Source organism: Lepidochelys kempii, chromosome 4 (genome assembly GCF_965140285.1).
Source record: "Lepidochelys kempii isolate rLepKem1 chromosome 4, rLepKem1.hap1, whole genome shotgun sequence".
Taxonomy (NCBI): Eukaryota; Metazoa; Chordata; order Testudines; family Cheloniidae; genus Lepidochelys; species Lepidochelys kempii.
The window spans coordinates 26,463,889-26,470,883 of NC_136383.1; positions in this window are offsets into that span (position 1 = coordinate 26,463,889).

A 6,995-nucleotide genomic window follows, 5' to 3' on the forward strand; every position below is an offset into this window, starting at 1 on the left:
GTGCATGCACAATATTATTTGAAAAAAGAAAATGAGGACTTGTGGCACCTTAGAGACTAACCAATAAATTGCTCAAATAAATTGGTTAGTCTCTAAGGTGCCACAAGTCCTCCTTTTCTTTTTGCCAGTACAGACTAACACGGCTGCTACTCTGAAACCTAATATTATTTGAGAATCCAGTGAGAATTCCTGCTTTTCAGCCACATCCAGCACGTTTATTGGCATGAGCAATCTTGGCATTTTTCTTTTTTGGCTGTATTGCAATGGTTTTGCATTAACTGATCTTTTAGCTTCATTAGAGATCCACAGTAACCCCTATTCTGCACAGTGCACTTGCCAAAAAAACTAACTAGTACTAAAATGTCGGTCAAGTACTGATAGGAATACTAACAGTGTTGGGGACACTGGGGCATGGCCACTAGGTAACTCGAGGGGATGGAAGACCATGAGTGTTGATGAAGCCCCCTCGCACTAGGCCCAAGTGTCATTGCCTCCCCCCAGAGGCACTCGCAGCAGCTCTGCGTACCAGGGCCAAGTGTCCTTGGCCCCCCCGCCTGGAGGCACACACAGCAGTTATGCTGAGGATCTGCAACAATATACTGCAGAATCAGACTGCCTGAAACTAAGCAAGGCCACACAGGGCAGATATGGAAGAACAATGCTGAATAAAGCAGCTTTATGTATAGTTTAACAAATGACACAGAGAACCAGGGAATTAGCTGGGAACTGGATTGGCTGGCTATATGGATACTTGGGGCAGCTTGCTATTGGATAAGTATGCTGGGAAAAAGGATGTATAAAAGCCTGTGTAACTTCCTGCTCTGTGTACAGGATTTGAGATTCAAATCTCCCTGTACCTATTTGAAGCTGCAAATAAACTTTTCTGCTTCTCCACCCCGTTGTGATTATTGGGTGTAGCACACCGGGTAACGAACCACTCAAGCTGTTGGTCAGCCTCTCGGCACTGGGTGCCGGCAACAACAGTGCTAGTGTTTCAGTGGCTAAGACACTAGACTGGGAGTCTAGGGTGACCAAAGGGCAAGTGTGAAAGATTGGGATGGGGTGTGTGTGTGGGGGAAAATAGGTGCCTATAAGAAAAAGCCCCCCAAAAAATCAGGACTGTCCCTCAGGTGCTGACTTCTACTGGTGCCAGTGGGTGCTTGGCCCCCCTCTGCCCCTGCCCCAAATCCCTGCCCTTCCCCCTGAGCATGCCATGTTCCCACTCCTCCCCCCTGGAGCTTGCTACAGCTGTTTGGCAGCAGCAAGCGCTGGGAGGTAGGCAGAGGAGCGGGGACATGGCGTGCTCAGGGAAGGAAGCAGAGGAAGAGGTGAGGTGAGGCAGGGTGGGGAGCTTGGCTGCTGGTGGGTGCAGAGCACCCACTAATTTCTCCCTGTGGGTGCTCCAGCCCCAAAGCACTCACAGAGTTGGTGCCTATGCTGTCCCTATAAAATGGGGACTTCTGGTCACCCTATGGGACTCAGGAGACCCGGGTCTAGTGCCTATCTCTACCACTCACCTGCTGTGTAATCTTAAATCACTCACCACCCTATCCTCAGTTTCCCTATCTGTAAAATAAGGCTAGGGATTTTTTGTAAAGTTCCTTTGGAGCATGCATAAACAAAGCATCCAGCAACCGCTCAAATATCCATCAGTGATAGCCTCTGACCAGAGGCTGGTGAAGAGATGGGGATTTCTTAAACATTTAGGCAATCAGGAATCTTTAAAAAAAGAGTCCTCCTTGCCAAGACATGAGATGTCAAAGAGGCATATAGTACATCCACACAGAATCCTTCACAGAGGACAGGAACAACATGAGCAAGAACACAAACTTCTTGAGCTTTGGGAGGAGCAACCTCCACCACCTTGATAGAGAGCGCTTTACCTGCCTCCCAGATAAATGCAAGGCTGCAGTTAATAACCTGTGGGGGAAAAAGAATTATACTTGTGCAAGAGCCTGTAGTCACTAAAAAGGACCAGGAGCAAATACAAAAATAATGGCATAACATTAATTTCCACTTTGCTGCTCATATGCATCTTGCTCATTTCAGGAATCCAGAACATTTTATTCCAAGTAAAGTTGTCCCTGCTGAGTGACTTTCCCCTTCTATAGGTTGAGTTTCATTCGACTAAGCTGTATTCTGTTACTTACAGTCATTTTACTTCACAGGGCATTGCCATGGAAAACATTTTCTTCCTAGTATGTTCATTCAAAGACCCCAGCTACAGTGGGAGCAGAGCTGCCTGCCTTCTAGAGACTGGTAAGTAGTAAAAGATAAGAACTGAAAAATACTGGAGTTTTAAACTGATGCCCTCAAGAGTCAACATTACAGCCATTAGTCCTGCAAGCCAAACCACAGAATAAAACTGACCAATGCTCAGAAGCAACGTTTGTATTTCTGGAAATGGGTTTTTAAAGGGTCAATTTGCACTTGTGTTTGCCTCCCACTTTCCCCTCAGCTTGGAATCCCTTTGCTTCAAGGATTTAAAAAGAAATTGTAGCTACTGCTTCAAACCCATATATGGGGACCAAAGTCTAGCTTCTGTTACTGCAGCTAATGAAATGGCTATACAGACTGAAATAGGGAATGGGGGCAAGAATGGTTGGTCCGATCTAGAACACCCTCAGAAATTGTTGGTGCAAAAATTTCAACTTGAACCTGAACCTTATTGTATTGTTTTATTAGAGACTAGGGGGGAAAAAAGGAGCTAAGATAAAACATCCAAGGGGCAAAACAGGGTAAAAGTAGAGTAAAAAGACCAATTGAGAGAAACGGTGAGGAAAACTGCGACCAAAGCAGTTCTAGTTTTTAAAAATGAATCAACTTTGGCATTGGGCATGGAAGAGATGGAAAATTGTATTGAACTTTAGTCCTGTATGAGCAAAAGACTCATGGATTTGAAATAGTTTTGCAATGCCAAAAATGGCTTGACCAGCTCCATGAGATTTGCACTTTTGTACTATTTGCAAAGGAAATGATTAACACTGCATTTTATCTGCTCAGTCATAAGATACATCACTGTCCTTTGCCCCAGGTTGCAGATTGCATGAAAGCTATTATACAGCGGCCACAGCTTTCAAGTTTCTTTCAGATATGCAGTCTAGTGCAATTGCACTTGAAGATAAAAGGAAGTGATTTCAAAAGAGCAAATATAAGGGCTCTGTTCAACTGGAACTAGAAAGCTTTTGTTCATGCTATTGCACTGTTTCTTCACCCCCCCTCACCCCAAATGTCATGCTGACTCAGGGACCTATCCCCTGGCTCTCTGCAAGTCAGCCCCAGAGCTCTTTCTTCCCCCCCACCTACATCTCTCTCCCTACAGAGAATTTCAAAACCCCAGAACCTCCCCACTGTTCAGCTCCCACCTACTAACCTGTCCCAGGCTCCAGTGGCAGCCACCCAGTGCTATAGTCCATTCCTCCCCACTGCCAGGCTCTCCCCCACGACCCCTCTGGATATCCAGAATTCATGTTCTCTTGGCTACAGATACCTATTTGTATCTTCTAAATCAGAATAAGACCCTCAAAATCCCCAATAAGTTTTTACATTCCTAACTGAACGGAGCCCTTCACACCTCAGTCAACCCTGCACTAGGCTGAGGAAGAGATGGGGGAAAAAAAGCGATGCAATAGCTAGGCCACCTATTTGCACATGGCTATAGGTAGTTTAAAATATTTGAAGAATGGGATTTTTCTAGCTAGAGGTGTACCTTATGAGTAAAGGACAGAAAACCTGCCTGGAAAATGGAATGTTATAACACAGCCAGCTCTTTGACCTTTGAACAAACAGTATTTTCTTATCTTTTAGAATTTTAGCATCTATATTGTATAGAGTTTATAAGTGTGCCCTGCTTACTCTTCCAGAAGTTTGTGTGTCGGCCTCTGTTGGTAAGCTGTCCCAGCTGTGCAGAGACTGCTTCTTTCCACTGAAGAGTCTGACTTTCGCAAGAACATAGGTACTAATACAAACTAGATATATTCCCTGCATGCTCGCAGTGTGTAACGTATGCTAGGCTAGCCATTGATGGGTCATTCAAACATTGTTCAAATTTTTAGTGCAGAAGGAGAGCACTCTGGGTATTTAGGTGGAGCCAAAAACTCCTTGTGTAGACAAGTTCCACAGAACTTACATAATTATTATCAAGTTGAGTGGTAGCACATTTTACCTTGGTTCAATGGTCTACATTAGAGATATTTACCATGCTAAGTGTGGTTTATTCTCCCTCCACTACAGCACACCTCACATCCTCACACAAAAGGAGTCATTGGCTTATGATAAATATTTGAAATAGCCTATGCTTGTGTCAGTTTCATAAACCAGGGCTGGGGAAACATACAGCCCATGGGCTGGATCTGACCTGCTGCTTCATTTCATCCAGCCCATGGCAAGTTCTCCCACCATGGGCCAGTGGCTTCTATGCCCCCTGGCAAGGCTGGAGCCATGAGCACCAGCTCACCCTGCTGTGGGTGGGGAGGGGGAAAGGGAGAAAAAAGGAGAAACTAGGGTTGCCAGACCATTAAAAGTCTGGTCAGCTCCATGCAGCTCCCAGATGTCCCTGTGGCCCCTAGAAGCAGGGGCAATTAGGGGAGCTCTGCATGCTGCCCCTGCCCCCCAGCCCTGGCTCTGTAGCTCCCATTGGCCAGAAACCATTCAGAGCCACCTGGCCCCTCCGCCTAAGGGAAGGACATGGCAGGTACTTCTGGGAGCTGTGTGCAGCCAGGGAGCCTGCCTCAGCCCTGCTGACCAGGAGCCACCAGAGGTAAGTACCATGTGGCCAGAGACTGCACCCTGAACTCTGGCCCAGGTCAGAACTCCCTCCCATACCCCACCCCAGAGTTGAGCCCCCCCATACCTCAAACCCCTCATCCCCACCCCAGAGCCTGCACCCCCAGCCAGATCCCTCAATCCATTCTACATCCCTGCCCCAACCCAGAACCCCTGTGATATGATCCCCAGGGTGTAGCCTGGGACTGCTGTGCCCTCTTAACTCTCCAGCCTGGGCTGCCTCTCAGTGCTTTGCTAATGATAAGCAGCAAACCCCTCCAGGTGCTGTGATCACTCAGCACCACAGCATATGGAGCCCTACACCCAGCTAGATCTTATGAATGCTCCTAAAGCCACTCATGAATCAGAGTGAGGCACTAGCCAAATCCCCCCAGCTCCCAGCCTTGTACCTCAGGACTATACTCTCTTGTACTTCTGAAGATGGAGTACAAATTTATTAATTTGTTCACCACTCTAATGGAGAGCAGATGTACACCAGCCTTTCTAACCTGAGCAGATTTACTACACATTTCAGGCAAACTCACTGGTAAAGATAAAATTTCTTTTTTAGTCAAACTTGTGTTTAAGTGACAGGTTAAAAGTCGTATTTTGGTAACTATTCTAAGCATGCAGTCCAAACTCAATCCTATTAGGCTGGGCAACATCTAGGTTAAGCAGTTTCTCATCCCACTGGATATTGCGGTCCTTAATTTGTCCCTTAAACCTGGGCCAATCTTCTTCTGGGTGTCTTTGTTGCTTGCAGCATAGGTGGGGGCAGGAAAAAGGTCAAGCATGTGGCCACACTTCTGTTTTATACCCGTAGGTCATGTCTGGTGGGCATTGCTGAGTCCCCAGGCAAGGTTGAGCAATTCCCCTGGTGTGGCCTTATACAGGTGAGTCACTGAATTGCAGCTCCCTTGCTGGACAATGGCTGGTGATGCTGTTCAGCACCCCACCCAGATGTTGGTTACCTTTATTGTCCCTGGAGAGCTAGTATCTGTATGTCTCCCAAACCTACAACACATTTTAGTGACAACCATACAACATTCTCATAACTTCATATGCATTAAGGATATACACCTTGAGATACAACAATCACTTCCAGCAGATCATAACCTTTCTCCTGATACCTCACATGGCCAGCTTTATATGCAATATCAGTTATAGATATTAATGAGGAATATGGGGTTACAGGGTACTCCCCAAGGTATAGAATGTCACAGCCCTCTCCACCCCCATTTCTGGCCTCACCCCAGATTTTTAATGTGGGCCAATGGCCCCGACAGAAAAAGGTTCCTCACCCATCATAAACCACAAGGAAAGGGATTATGCAGGGTCCGTTAGTGTTGTTAGAAGCAATTACATCCCACTTTGCCCATTTTACAGTCAATATTTTTTCCCCAGGCACTAAAACCTTCATCTGCATGGTTTGTTCAGGGGTTTAGATCAAGACAGGCACAAAAGTCCCATTCATGTCTCTAGCACAGCTCAAGAACCCCAGCCAGGGTTAAATCCCTTAAGGATTTCTGGCACATCGCTGTTGTGGTGGTTGGCAAGAGGTGAACAATTTACGAAGAGAGGGAAGAGCATCTTTGCCAGCAGGCTAGCTAACCTGGTGAGGAGGGCTTTAAACTAGGTTCACCAGGGGAAGGAGACCAAAGCCCTGAGGTAAGTGGGAAAGCGGGATACCGGGAGGAAGCACAGGCAGGAATGTCTGTGAGGGGAGGGCTCCTGCCTCATATTGGGAATGAGGGGCGATCAACAGGTTATCTCAAGTGCTTATATACAAATGCACAAAGCCTTGGAAACAAGCAGGGAGAACTGGAGGTCCTGGTGATGTCAAGGAACTATGACGTGAACGGAATAACAGAGACTTGGTGGGATAACTCACATGACTGGAGTACTGTCATGGATGGTTATAAACTGTTCAGGAAGGACAGGCAGGGCAGAAAAGGTGGGGGAGTAGCACTGTATGTAAGGGAGCAGTATGACTGCTCAGAGCTCCGGTACAAAACTGCAGAAAAACCTGAGTGTCTCTGGATTAAGTTTAGAAGTGTGTGCAACAAGAGTGATGTAGTGGGGGGAGTCTGCTATAGACCACCAGACCAGGGGGATGAGGTAGATGAGGCTTTCTTCCGGCAGCTCACGGAAGCTACTAGATCGCATGCCCTGATTCTCATGGGTGACTTTAATTTTCCTGATATCTGCTGGGAGAGCAATACAGCGGTGCA